The sequence below is a fragment of the Carcharhinus amblyrhynchos genome, chromosome 5 (assembly GCF_965287045.1).
Source record: "Carcharhinus amblyrhynchos chromosome 5, sCarAmb.v2.hapA, whole genome shotgun sequence".
NCBI classification, from domain to species: Eukaryota; Metazoa; Chordata; class Chondrichthyes; order Carcharhiniformes; family Carcharhinidae; genus Carcharhinus; species Carcharhinus amblyrhynchos.
In genome coordinates, this window is record NC_137328.1 from 96,806,166 (window position 1) to 96,822,024 (window position 15,859).

The following is a 15,859-nucleotide window of genomic DNA, read 5'->3' on the forward strand; positions in this document are numbered from 1 at the left end:
AGAATGTAAAACAAAAAAAGGTCTTTGAAAGCCGCGAAAGGTGAAGCAAGAAAACGTGATTCGGGGGCGGGGGGTGGAGAATTGAGTCTGTCTCAAGAGAGTAGTGACTAAATGCAGCATTTTCCATACTGCCACAGAGCAGGGAAGTGAATGGTAATCTGCGCCTACTCTAGACCAATGAAACGTTAAAGAAAATTTACAACTCACACATGGGACAAAAACAACTACTATGCACCCTCGGACTGCGATATTTCATCTGCTATTCTACCAAACCTTGAGAGTGGAGCGGTGGTATCTATCCCAGTTTGGGTTTCTTAACGAGTTCCCAGTTTTGCTTGGTGGACGAGTGGCTGGAGTTAGGTTTCTAAACAGGAAATGGGGAGTATCCACTATATCTATTTTGATGGTTAATTATAGGCAGAAAGTATATAACATTGGATATAATGCTAGTATGATTTTGACCAGTTTCCGGTTAGCATGGCATTTTGCCATCATTAGAAGCGCATGTACATTGTTCGCCCTGATTTCTGCTCAGAATCCTTTATGCATAATGTCACATGTCAAGCACAGAGATAGAAGGTTTTCCTACTGCCTTCTCAAGAGAGAAGTATCGAAAGGAACTTATGACATAACAATTATTTTCAGCCACATAAGCTGGTGGTATCTAAACAGTTTAGATCTCACTATTTAGATCACCAGTGCTTATGTTAGCACTGATATGTTCTTAATACATCCAGACTTCGACACCACGAAGCATATTTCATGTAAGCCCGTGAGAACTCACCACACTTGCAGTGATAAACTATACATTATACATTACAACCATATAACATTTACAGAGATAAATCATACATTAATTTTGCTTCTAGCCACTATTTCAAGTAACGATTGTAGCTTTCTAGGGTAGGAGATGTTCATGCCACCAATCAGGGGTGAATTGAAATTTTGATTCCAGGCGCCAAATGATTGTTAGATACATGTGTGTTCGGTAAGGGCATTGGGGGACACGGAGCAAGGCAAATAAACGAGGTTGAGATACAGATGAACCTTGATCTAGCTGAACATCGATGGGCTGAATGGTCTAATCCTGTTTCACTGTTCCGAAAGACTGTCTGTTCATGACCCATACTATCTGAATTTAATTTACCAGAAGAGTCTTTCCAGTCTCTGGACTAGGAGGTCAGCCTGGTTTATTGGTTAAGCTGAATTTACGGAGCCAACAATCCTGACCTTGAACACATGCAGCACCGCGTCTACTGTCACAAAGTCCTCTAATACGGTTTTCTCCAAACTACGGACTGCTGTGTACCGCTTGGGTTTGAGATTAAGACTCCCGCTGACTTTTCCATCACATGCTATCACTCCCCATGCTGACTCTACCATCACAACCTAACGAGTAAACGTTTACCTATCTGTAATACGAGGTATATTCCTGTGAGTGAGCATGAAGACAGGAGTTTCATTTCCAAATTCTTTACAATTGGGCGGCACGATAGCACAGTGGTTTGCGCTGATGCTTCGCTGCTCCAGGGACCTGGTTCGACTCGCGGCTTGGGTCACTATCTGTGAGGAGTTTGCACATTCTCCTCGTGTCTGCGTGGGTTTCCTCCGGGTGCTCCGGTTTCCTCCCACAGTCCAAAGGTGTGCGGGTTAGGTTGATTGGCCATGCTAAATTGCACCTTAGTGTCCTCAGATGCGTAAATTAGAGGGATTAGCGGGTAGGAATATAGGGGTAGGGCCTGGGTGGGATTGTGGTCGGTGCAGACTCGATGGACCAGATGGCTTCTTTCTGCACTGTAGAGTTTCTATGATTCTATGCTTTCGTATTCAGTAAACATGTTATTTGGTGTTTGAGGATAGCTCTCCAATTACGAACCTATGCACTTTAGTTTGAGAGTTGCAGGTCACAATGGAGACGTATTTTCTCTCCCCCAGTGGGCTCTGTATGCACATCCTCTCCCCAATGCCAAAGACAATCCGTACATTGGGAGGAGGTGTATATTTCTTTAGATGCCTATAAACTTTAAGAAGAGCCCAATATGGGGAAGTGAATGCAGGTCCCTCGTCCGTTGATACAGAGACACGATTATCTCCTGTTTGAACGAAGGCGATAATATTTAGTTTGGGGAGAATTCCGAAGGCTTGTTCAGTTACAAATTGTCATGTCATCCGCAATTGAATATAAGCACGAAGTGTCATGATTTTGCACTATTTCATATTCTCTCTTCCTGTGTTAGTTACGGGAGACAACACATTCCGGTCCCTTGTGCTATCCTGCAAGGCAGGGTGAGCAGAATAAGATATTGAGCCCTCCGTCCCTGTACATGGGTGTATTCGTGTGCAAAAGGTAGAATTTTTTTAATTACCAGCAAACGTAAATCCCATCCATCGGTTTTAAGTTAACATTGAAGCTGGAACCTTTCTTTTGCTCAAAACACATTCCTAGCAATTCAGTGACCACCCCCACCCCGCTTTAAAGCGTCCGAAGTAGTAATTTTATTCTGTTACAGTTTCAGCGTTGATCATTTATTTTACGAGAATCTCTCCATCCAATGCCACATTTCTGTAATAAACTGGTTCATAAAGCTGTGCAGCTTCCAGTGGGTTTGAATAATGTTGTTAGATAGCCGCGAAACCCGACTCCAAAATATTCATCCCAGATGTTTAGTTTGGGTATCCCTCTGGGCTAATAAACCAAACAAAAGCAAACCTTGCAACGCCAAAGCAATGAAAACCAGGCTACATAAACCAAGGGAAGTTTATATGACTGTTGTGCAGAAGAAACAATTGCATGAAATGTTAAAGTTAAGCCTGTGGGCTTTCTAAACATTAACCGCCCATCTCGATGACTGTTATATCCCTTCGTTATTCGTCACGTAAAGCAGCCCTGGCTACAACCGCATATGTGACCCACTGTTTGCACCCATTCCAATCTGAACAACAACTTGGAATCACTTCGCAATATCACTTTCTTGTTCGGTCACTTAGCTCTTGCCCCTGTGCATATTCGCGACGAAGTTAGCGTTTGGACGAATTTTATTTAACATAAAGTAGCACTTTGGTTTTTTTTTATGGTTGACAATTTAGGGCATGGTTTCCTCAGCTCGGTTCAAAGCATATGGTGGATTTAGCAGTAATTTGAGCTGTTTGATTCGGAGCAGCTCCATTAGACATTAGTAATGAGTAATAAAGCGAATCCATGGAAACTCCCTGCTGACAGAAAGGCAGCCTCGTTCCCTGCAAGTCTAACTTTGAGCAATATTAGGATTTCAGTATCTGCCCCCCCGCCCCAAATAAAACCCATAAGAGCGCTTGTTCGTTTACAAGCTTCACAGAACCCCAGAGCCAGGGGTGGGGGGTGGAGGGGGGGGGGGGGTTGCGGGGGAGCACGCCTGCAGTGAACATAAAGAATGTTTTGAATTCTCCAAGCTGCCCCTTCCAGGAAAGAAGCTGAATAAACAAACGCTGCCTCCTGTATAGCACGCAAAGCAGTCTGCCATGGAGGGAGCTCACAGAGATACACTCATATAATGTCACCCGCAAAATATACTTCAGTTAATAAACGTTATTGGTTCTATTTTGTTTGGGTTTGCACGGTGCTATTTTCTTTGGAATTACTGCTGCTAGCTGTGCTGTAACTTTCTACAGACATGTTACTCTCCAAAAAAAGGGGGTGGGAGAGGTGGGGGGAAGAGGATGAGGATTGAGTTCTACAGAAGCGCCCAGCTTACAACAAACAAACAAAAACATCACCAGTTCTCTCCTGGAAAGTAAAATGAGAAAACAGAAGACGGTGTTTGTAGGTAAGGAATCCCCGAGTTTTACGAAGTAGCCTACAGTCAATTTGCTCTTTTATCCATGTATATATTGCATTATGTATTGCATTGGAGGGAGATGTTCCTTCGCTAGAGCGGGTACATTAACAGCTGTGGTAATTGAGTCTGTAAAGTCCATCGCATTTAGTTCTAGACTATTGCTTCATAGACAAGACAAAGAAGACTTAAAAGCAGTTTGAAAAGAGCGGCCTTTGAATGGCTACTATTCAATTTGTATTTCATTCCCCGCTGGTCATGGAATTGAGATCAGAACAAAAAGTGAAAACACATGGTTGAGGTCAGCAGGATCAGAGAACCACCACATACAGCAAAGGCTACAAAAAGCACTGGGAACTTGTGTGAAGAAATAGATTGTATAAACAGAGCCTGCTATCGCCTGCACACTATTATCCTGTAATTTACACGGTATGGGAGCAAAGACATGTATTAAATAGTGAGATGTTTCATCACTTTTCAAACCCTGCTTTATGCCAGTCAACTTCAATATGCATCTGGGCATGTCTGAAATTCTTTCTCTAATGTGTTTATTTAAACTATCCGGGAGAAATTATTACATCACCAGTAAATCATGTTTACATATACCGCATTTTTCCTTTCAAGTTTCCAACACTGCGGCATGATTTTAATTACATAATAACGTCAAAATTATATTTGTAAAATAAACGTTATGATTTATAGAAGGATAAAGGGATGGATTTTAAAAAAGTCGCAAATGAATCCAAATTGATTGTTACTTCAGAACTAAAAGTACTGTCACGATTACCGAAAGGACAGGCTTACTTCAATAAGATCAATCAATAAGAAGGTTGAATTATATTGTGTGCTGGATAGCCAGTGACATTGTTGTGCTTTGCTGTTTTTTCAATTGCTGTGAAATACCGGAATTGACGAAATAATTGTGTTAGAAAAGACAGCAGGTTCCCCTACAGCAAAACTCAGCTGGCCTCTTAGGAAGTATTTTTGTTCCAACCCTTTTCAACTACAAATGTTCTTTTTTTTTGAGGATAGTTTTAGGGTGCAATCGGAAGGCCCTGCCATGACAGATCAAACCCAACCGATTAGTTGCAGATGAAAGATGGTTCGTAAAATGTTTCGTTAAATGACGATTCAGGAAAATGTCCAAAAGGGGGGATTTTTATCTGGATCGTCTCATTACAGAGTGATATTTATAATGGCGGTGACACTTGAAGTGCGTAACTTCTTATTCCAAAATAAGGACCCCCGTCGATTTCTCTGTGTAACCATGTTGTCAATGCATTCACCCAGGGTTGGGCGTTTCGCCAAGTGTCGAAGACATTAAGACAACCATCGCAATCCCATTTGTCATGTAGCTACACATAGGCTCTAAGGACCTTTATGGCCAGGTGTTCAACTTTGTTCCCCTCTATAACATTAAAATAATTACTTTTAAAAATAAATACTGCAAAGGTCCAGCTGGAGTAACAACCCCAAAAGCTGAAAGGACACTCGGCTGTCTTGCTCGTCTGCGCGAGTATTATTAGCAAATTCAATTTGCAGTCCTATTGAATGGTTCTTGAATATCTTGTAACAGACTCTTTTGCATCCCCTGTCGAGTGTTTCTGAAACCTACTGTTCATTATTCTGCCTTACAAATCCTCTCCGTCTCTAATGGGACTGAAAGTTTATTAACGTTTGGCTACAGTGTGCTGGTTTGTACTATGTGGTTTTACAGTAATAATAAAAATACTAAGTCAGCAGTCTGTTTAAAGCAAAACAAAGCTGGAGAGTTGTAAAGTAACCGTGTGTGAGCGTCGAAATGTTTAAAAAACAAAGAAGAAAATGGAAATAATGCTTAGGGTGCAGCATGACAGATCTCCGGCTCTCTGAAGTGAGGCCAGAAAATATATATCATGAAACGGTGGCCGGGAAATGACAATCCAGACTTATACGGCACGGCATTATAATAAAGAAGAGAGGCACATATCCCAGAATCACATGTCCATCCCTCCCCCATAACCTCTACTCTGCCTAAACAATGACACAGTTTAGGTGATCCTGAATTTAAGCTATAAAGTGAATCGGATTAAAGGTACCTTGGGGAACTTTGTCTTTTTTGTGCTTTTTAATGCTTGTAATTAGCTAACACGACGGGGTTTTTAATAATGCATTACTATATTAATACAATACCAGCCATATTATTTTGAGATATGATATAAATGTTATGTGAGGTGACATGCAACATTTGTTTGCGTAAACGATTATTTGTTATACTTTTGCTGCTATTGCTATATCGATCGTATAGAGGGGGAAGGGAAGGAGGTTGTTTCACAACCCATTGCTAGTCTAGATTTTTCTAAGGTCGAATTTAGAATGGAGAGTTGTGACCTTTTCCTTTTTAATATTTCTCCTGGATTCCCGCGAGTGACTCCCTTTTGGGCTATTGGTCCCGAGGTCACGTTGGCAGGCGCTGCTGTACCACATCCACGGAACAGGAAGACGGTTGAAAGAGAGACGGTTGGGACTCGTTCTGTTTATATAACAATGATAAATATTTATAAATATGTTACAGACACGCTGGATGGTCCCTTACACAGAATTCCTAATCTGAACCAAATTCTCAGGGTGCTTCTGATGCAAGAACTTGGCTTTAATACAGAACTGGCTTGCTGACAATTAGCTGTAAGAGGGCATCCTAAAACTTAGGGGGTTTCTATCAAGAGTTGGCTCATTGTTTCATTTGTTAACTTTGAACTAGTTTGCCAATCTGTGTTTTCTTATCTGGGCGGGGGCTGGGAGCAGGAAAGTGTCGCAATGCTGAATTCAGTTTTATACAGTAATAGATAGCCCATACTGACAACAGAATACTTACAAACTTCCGAAGCCATTTCATGTGCCAATTTGTGAGGCGAGCTGGCGAGCGCACTGGTCGTTCGCTGCTTCGGCCCCTCATTTAGTATGGCCACACGCTTCTCCTCCAGTATCTCTCCAACTCTCTATCTGTTGGGGTGGGAATAAGACCTTTGCCACAGTTATCTGATCATGTTTACCAAAGAGTGTAAGCATCAACCCCGGTGCTTCCCTCTGCATCAATAATGTCCTGACTTTTATCACATAGCAATTGTAACCCCCAGCAATAGGAAGTCGACAGTTCAAACTTTCAGAGATCAGGAGACTGAATCATCACTGCATTTCTCAAGAGCACTTTGATCGCGAAAAAAGGAAACAACCTTTTAAATATCTTTGAAAGTAACGAGATTTTAGTAGCCTTCTACTTGGCTAAGTTCTATTTCAATGCTAACCAGTGTTGATGTATTTAAAGATATGCGCAGAGACATTCTAAGTTCCTTTTGTATATTAAATAATTGGTGTCAATAATAAGATTTTTCAAATGTGTAAAACGGCGAATTCCATTTAAACAACTGTGCCTTGAACTCTTTTTGGGTCTGAGGGAATGGGGAGGTGAAGGGTCTTTCAGAGGGTGGGGTGAAATCCTATAGTTTATTATTTTAACAGGAAATATCTACCTGAGTACAAGTGAGAAATGTATTCAGAGCCCCATACAAATCGTCTCTTTAATGCAGTTTAATGTATTTCCGTTAACACAGCGCATAAGACAAACATATTAATTTATCAATTAGCTGATATGGGTGAGGTTTAGTCAGTTAGCCGGAACAATGTTATTATTTAGTTCTGATTCCAATAGGTTTAACAATTCGGAATGTTGATCCTAGTTTACAACGCAAAGAAAAATAATCGGGCGACTGGATTATAGTTAGATGTTGTGTCTCTTACATAACACTTATAGGGAAGCGCTAAAATGTTAATCAAGAATCAATATACATGCCTTTAAAGTAATTCAAATACTAATAAGATTCTACACAGCAGAAGGTCCGCAGGAACATGTTTCGACTCCAGTTATCAATGAAGGAATGTATTGAGTCGCCGTGCAAAATTTGCGCGATCACTGTTTTATTTTGCGTTTTACTATTTCATTTTATGATTTTTTTTCACCTGAAGATAACAATCGAATGAAATTTATAATCGGAACGACGATGAGGTCGGAACTGAGAGCAGCCAGATCATGCGCCAAATGATACAATTCTCTACAGAGTCCAATAAACAGCGCTCCCCGCCCAGCACTCAGAAACGTTGTACACGTTCACCCTTCCATCTAAAAGCAAATCTCAATTCTCCAATTTGGTAATCTTCAGAATGCATTTTAACAAAACGATCCGCAATAATTTCAGAGATCTTAGACATATTCACTCCAGTACAAATGAAAAGTTCCCCCGCCTAATTCTGTGAAAGGTTGGAAATGGTAGGTGTACTTTTGATTAAGCTGTAAAATATTCAAGGAGTAAAGGTCTAATTAATTCATACAATGCTCCAAGTTCTTCATCAGGTTCCACCCTCTTGCGTTGATGGATGCAATGTCGTACGAGTCGCTTCCACTGTACATTTTTGTCAGGAAATTTGATTGCTAACAATGGGATGATGCTCGGTATTTTTTTCCGAGCTGACTGAACACAAATCTGAGTGCCCTGAATGTGTCACACATCTGGTTGGTGTCCTCTTGCTGATGCCCATCTCTCCTCTCCCATCGTTCCAGATCCCCTGCATTTGAGAGGGATGATGCTCCCCATCTACAGCAGACGAAATACCTCAATTACTTCAGCCAACGACTAGCTACCTGGAGGCATAGGTGAGAGCTGACGATGCCAGGGAGAGCTGCTAATCGTAATTCTGGGACACTCATGAGCCTGACCCTCATTCAAAACCGGAGTGTGCGCCTATCTATTAGCCCTGTTATAGAAATCCCCCATCTGCCCGATTTCAAGTTCTTCTTTCACAAGAAGTGGCTTTCCCACTTTAGCGCATCAAGTTTGACACCTCATTAAGTCTACACTATGCAGTATGAAATTAACGCAAGAAGCTGGAGTGCTCCAGTGGGTGGTTCTCCAGCCTGGAAGCCAGTTTAATTCCTATTGCAGGCCTTGCTGGTGATGCAAGAACCCAGCTACAGGTGCAGGCAAGCCAGTTTGCATCAATGCTGGGTAGGGGCTGTCACAGCATCATATAGTCCAGAAGAGGCCCTTCGGCTCATCGAGTCTGCACGGACACGCGAGAAACACCTGAACTCCCACCTAACCCACTTACCAGCACTTGGCCCATAGCCTTGAATGTTATGACATGCCAAGTGCTCAATCCAGGTACGTTCTAAAAGACATGAGGCGGGAAAATCAATAAATTCAAATAGCGATCGTTGATATGAAGATATAGAATCATAGAATCCTTACAGTGCAGAAGGAGGCTACTCAGCCCATCGAGCGTGCACAACAATCCCACTCAGGCCCTGTCCACTTTACCCCAGATATTTACCCTGCTAATCCTGCTGACACTAAGGGCAATTTAGCATTGCCAATCAACCTAATCTGCACATTTTTGGAATGTGGGAGGAAACTGGAGCATCCGGAGGAAACCCGCGCAGACATGGGGAGAACATGCAAAGTCCACTCAGACTGGAGGCCTGGATTGAACCCGGGTCACTGTTGCTGTGAGGCAGCTGTGCTAACTACAGTGCCACCGTGCCATCCTGTGCGATCAATTAGAGTGCTGGGACCCTAAGTGACATGGGGAAGGAGCCAAATGTATTGAAAGGATCAGATTCCAAAGCATCTTATTTGATCTTCCCCTTGAGTCAGAGCTTGATGTAACCACCATGAAAACTGCCAATTAATGTTAGTTGAAATCACTTTGTGCTAAACTTGCAGTGTAAATGTGCTTGTGGGAGTGCATGTATAGTGGGCACCATGGCAATCTTCACCCTGGGAGCAGAATCACAAATAAAGGCAGAAAATGCCACAAATACTCAGCAGGTCTTGTAACATTTATGGAGAGTAATAGGGGTGAGATGTTAGGCCTGTAACCCATTTCCTCTTTTCATTCTAGATTTTCAGCACCTGCAGTATTTTTCCATTGTATTAAGGAGTAAAGTCAGACTTTAATGTCATCCAGCTCTCCAAACCTAAAACAAAACTTGGTTAGACAATATTGATTATAGTCTATCCAATCATAGTTCTTCAAATGGTGTGTAATGTGGAAATGGTTTCAAAGAGAACCACAAGAATGATTCAAAATTTAATCAATGCTAGTTACTCAAATACTATGTCCATTCATTTCAGAGCTATACAGAGAAGGGTAGTTTGATAGAAATAAATACCACAGTTACATAATTAAGTTCCCTTCCTCATAATAAATCATAATTTTCAATTCAGTAGATTGGGAAGGGTCAGGGGTTATGCCTATAAGTTATCTGTTTTTCTTTTCCTACATGAAGTGGGCTTATGGCTTGTGCAGTGAGTGCTAAATCTCTGAGCACATTGAGAAAAGGCCAAGACCATTTAATAACTGGGGCAGAAATCACATCCTATAAAAGTTGGTTGATGTCTATGTGGGTTCCTGGGCTAGTTTTGATCACCCTATTAGTTAAAAATAAATTTTCAAGACGTTATTCACGTTAAATAGCTTTGAGTTTTTAGTTTTATTTTGTCCCTCCCTTGCAGGAGATCAATTCGCTGCTGGGAGGTAAGGGATGCTTCAGATATCATGGGAAGGTTTTTGGGTCTGCTGGGGCCTAATGAGTGTCACAACCACACTCCACTGTGTGGGGAGCAGTCAACTGGTTGTGATTTTCCCACCATTGGTGAATAGTAGCCAGTTTATTGACAAGCTACAATAGTAGCTTGTCAATAAACTAAGTGTGGTGGGCAAGCTTCTCAAAGTTGGAAGAAAAAGCTGCAGGATGCATTTTAAGGTAAGAGAGAGAGGGGGTGCTTCACGCCTGCTCTCCAACTTTCTAAATTTTTAAATAAAAAGTAGGCTTAATAACCAGGCAATTATTGTGAAGGGTGAACCCTATAAAGGCAGGCCTTCAACTGCAGCTGTGGTCAGGCAAGCAGAGAAAGCATCAAAAAACTAACCAGAGCATTGTTCTCACCCTGGACTGCCATCAAGTGGACTTCCAGGCCTAGTTCCTAATACATAAGGGGCCCACAGGCCAGATGGAAATCTCCAGTCAAGCACACACAATTGAATTTAGTTGCCATTTAATTGCTGTCAATTAGCTACCTACCACTGCTTTGGGAAGCTATCCTTGGCACCATTGTGCCACCTCCAGGAAAACTGTCCAGAGGAGGGTTGGTGCTGGCAAACTGTCATGCCAGCTGACACCACACATTTTCTACGTGCTGATCTCCATCAGAGGCTAAAAATACCACCTTGTGACTGTGTGGGACAAGCTTGCTCGACTAGAAGGCCTTTTTGCATTTGCAATTTCTGTATCTTTGGAGCTGGAATATAAATGCAGCTCTGGTCAATGTTCTATGCTTGACATCTCAATAATTCTATCAGTCTAGTTTTAAATTCCAACCAGAACAATATTGCCAGGAAACCTATTTTCAAGCATTGCATCACACTGCTGGTTCCTTTGGTGAGGAACTGAATTGTAATGAAACAGAAAAATCTTTAAATACCCTGAAATCTGGTTAAAATAATGCATTAAAACAGAAGACCTATCACTTAATCAATTAAAACAGTATAATCATTGCTAATTGCTGGGCAGCAGCAATTTGACATAATCTAGTCAGCAGTATGCCACCTGTAAAAAAGAAGAACGTTTTCACTAAATTAACAACAATGACACACATGCCAGAAATATGAATAAGAAGTGACAGAATCATGCAGGACACAATACCACCATCACATCCCCACCACTCCACGCCATTCCCATCTCATTGATGGGATGTATACAAGGATTGCTCTTTTCATCACTGTGCCAAGTATGAATCTACACACCTGGCAGGGGATGGATGTCAGGGTTAATTCTATGTACATACTTTTATCCAGTTGATCTCCAAATGTAGACTCTGAAAAGGTTGACTCTTTTCTTATACCAATGCAGTCCTTGGAGTGATGGTACTCCCTCCCACAAATAGGGAATTCCAGAATATTGATCCAACAGTAATAAAGGGATATGTATCCAAGTCAGACTGGCATCTGATTTTGTGGAAATTTAGAGATAGCACTGTACCAAACTCTACCACCAAGAAAGACAAAAGCAGCACCATCTCAAAGTTGCATGTGATGATGAATCCAGAAGAGGGTTTGTGCTGGCAAACTGGCGTGCCAGCTGACACCATACAAGTAGTACATACTCAATGCTATATTGGATCATGGGACATAGGTGCCGCTGGCTGGGCCAGCATTTATTGTCCCTATCAAAAGTCAACATTGATCAAGACATTTAAGCATCAATCACATTGCAGTGGTCTGGAGTCAAATGTAGGTAAGGATGACAAATTTTCTTCCCTAAAGGAGATCAGTGAACTAGATCGGTTTTTACAACAATTGTTTCATGGTCATCATTAGACTTAATTCCAGAACTTTATTGAATTCAAATTTTACCATCTGCCATGGTGATTACTAATCCAGTCACAATACCACTACACCACCTTCTCCCATGTATGTGCTTGTAGTGGAAGGATGAATAGGTAATTGAGTGGCACAGGAGATCCTGGCATTAAGCTTCTTGATTCTTGTTGCAGCTATATGAATCCAAGTGAATGATTAATATTCCTTCCTCACTCTGACCTAAGTCTTATGGATCATTGATAATCTTTGAGTGGCCATCAGAAAAGTCACTCAACACAGAGTACTCAACCCCTACTTTGCTCCTGGAGCTAAGGTGATGATATAGCTAAGCTAAGTTTCAGTCTATGGTATGCCACAGGATGTTGCTGGTGGAGAACTTAACACTGGTAGTGTCATTGAAGGTCGGGGAGATGACTAAGCTTTCTCTCATTTAAGATTTTAATTACCTGACATTTATGGGATGTGACTATTAGCTACCACTTGTCAGCACGCACAAACCTAGATGTTATTTTCTAGCTAGCATGGGTTGCCAAATAAGGGAAATGTGTGGATTCATCAGTGAACAGTGCCATTTCTGACATAATGACAGAGTGAATTTTTTTTAAAAATTAATTCACGGGATGTGGCTGTCGCTTACTAGGCCAGCATTTACCGTGCATCCCTAATGAATGCCATTGATGAAGCAGCTGAAGACATTCAAATCCTAAGGAGTTCTTGCAGTGATGTCCTGGGTTTGTAGTCACAGACCCTGAATGACTATAGTCATTTTCCTTTGCATAGGTGTAACTCCAGGCATGGAAAAGTTTAATCTTTGACCCCTTCCATCAACCTCAGCTTTGTTCCAGTCTGTAGTAATGTACTTGTTTGAACTGAATGGTGCCCTGATGTTGAGTTCACCCTCATTTTGTTTCCTTGGTTTAGCTAAGAAGGACTGTAATGGGGGATTGCCTTAGAGTGGTTTTGGCAGATGAATATCATTGAACAGATTATTTGTGAGCAGTTTTGCTTTATGGTCCTATGATTCTTCTTCCATGGCTTTGCTGAAAGCTGGGAGGAGACTTACAGCATGGTAATTTGTTGTTTTCTGTTGATCGGACATACCAGCACGAAATTCCACATTGTTGGGTGTGCAGCTTGATAGGAAGTGTTCCTTGGAGACTGTATAGTCTGTTCCATGGATATTTTGCATTTCAGCTGACACGTTACTAAGCCCATAATCTTTGTCTTGCCCAGTGCACAAGGAGTGCATCAATTTGGCTAAATGTTAGCATTTATGCAGGTGGGGATCTCATAAGAAAATATATACCTTATTCAGGAACTAACACTGAGCTACCTGACTGCCTGTTTGATATCAAATGTTGGATGTGTGATAATTACTCACAGCTCAAACTAAAGGTCAAAGACATCTTATTTGTCCTCTTCCACTTGTTACGTTCATGATGTTCATTCTTTATCCATTTAAGTTCAACCCGACAGTGTGCAAATCACTTGACTCCAAATGGAGCGTTAATCCCAGCATTCCCATGTTCATTCGCTAAGTGAATGTAATGTGTTTTCTTTAATCTGCTGGAGCCAGGTCACAGATCTGGACCAGGATCAAGTGACGTCATCATCGTTCAAAAAAAGCACACTGGATTTAAGAAACAGCATAATTGATTTGAAAGACATACTGGGAGAAGATGGAAGGCAAAACAGATGTTTCTGTTTTGTGACACATTAATGAGGCTGGAGCTATGCTGTACTACTGGTCTGAGACTAGTAACTGAACAGTGTGAAGTGCAGACATCAACACTTACAGTATACATTGGGCTTTGAATTGCACTCTGCCCACCAGGAGAGACCTCTAAGTACATATACTGACGTGCATTTAAGTTCTGCTCCCAGCCAGTAATGACTTTTATTTTGAGAGTGTGGGTGGGTCTGTTTTCTCATAATATTGAAATGGCTTTGCAGTCGGTTTATAAAGTGCACAGGAGGTCCCGCAGACTGAATACTTTTGAAATTTGTCTTCTTGCCACATTAGTGTTATGCATAGTATCAAGCCCAAGTTGAGGTGGGCAGCCTAAAGAAGAGATTTTACACTATTTGTTTTAGCTTGGGGTCTGCCTCCAGAGTTAGGTTTCTACTTAAATAGCATGCTCATCCAAATACAATTTGCACTGACATGTAATTGGCAGTGTAACTGTAGTAATAGAAAATTTGTTAACTATGATTTTCTTCCAGTTCAATGGAATTTTCTGATTAATTTATTAAATGGAAACTGTTTCTTGTTTTTTAGAAGTTGTAGGATAACATATGGAAGTACTTCATTCCCAAACTCCTGTTACCAAAAATTCAGTCTGTTATACTTTGGCTGTAACTGTAATGAGAGATAAACAACATGACAAATTTATGAACTGTACTTGTCCATGCTGGGATGATAATGTGACAGCAGGTATCGATTACATTGAGCAACATCTTGTCATTATTCTTGCATCAGTAGGTATGGAAGCCTAAGGCCTCCAATATAAAAGCACCTAACATGCAAAGAATGTTAGAAGCCTGTATATAAAATCTGTGAAATAAGCATCACAGCTTCAAAAATAAATTTAAATAGATGTCTCCCAATAATCAAACTGGCACACTTGAGCAATGTCCCAGTTGCACACTACCCATTTGGAATAGATGTCAAAAGAAAATCCGAATCTAAACATATCTGTATATCCCCACTTGCAACATTCCATGTCTTTTGCACATTTGTTCTCCTTTTCTGTATTCCAGTTTCTTCCGTCATGCAATATCATCCCTTGCTATCCTGTACTGGGAAGAGATAGAAAGTTATTGTCTTTATTCCTATCACAAACTCCATTCCCTCTCCCTCTCTCTGGCAAATCTCTGAGCTTAAGCCAAACTATTTACAACATTGGTATTATGTTTGACCCTGGAATAAGCATCCTACGACATACCTGCATTATTAAAAAGACCATCTATTCCCATCTCCATTACATCCACAGACTCCCCTTGCCTCTGCTTGCCTGCTGCTGAATATATAAACAAGAAAGTTATGCTAAGCATTTACAAATCATTTGATTTGATTTGATTTATTATTGTCACATGTATTAGAATACAATGAAAAATATTGTTTCTTGCATGCTAAACAAAGTATACCATTCGTAGAGAAGGAAATGAGAGAGTGCAGAATGTAGAGTTGCAATCATAGCTAGGGTGTAGAGAAAGATCAACTTAATACGAGGTAGGTCCATTCAAAAGTCTAATGGCAGCAGGGAAGAAGCTGTTCTTGAGTCAGTTAGTGCGTGACTCAGACTTTTGTATCTTTTTCCTGTCAGAAGAAGATGGAAGAGAGAATGTCTGAGTTGCATGAGGTCCTTAATTATGCTGGCTGCTTTGCCGAGGCAATGGAATCTGTAGGCAGTCGATGGTTGGGAGGCTGGTTTTTCATTGCTGAAGTATTGTGGACACCACACTTTAGGAAGAATGCCAAGTCTTGGAAAGGGTATTGGGGAAGTTCAGTAGGATGAGAATGGGGACGAGAGACTCAGTTATGCAGGCAAAATGGAGTAGCTGGGATTGCTTAACTTAGAAGAGTGAATACCTAACAAAGGTCTTCAAAATTATAAGAGATTTTGATTGAA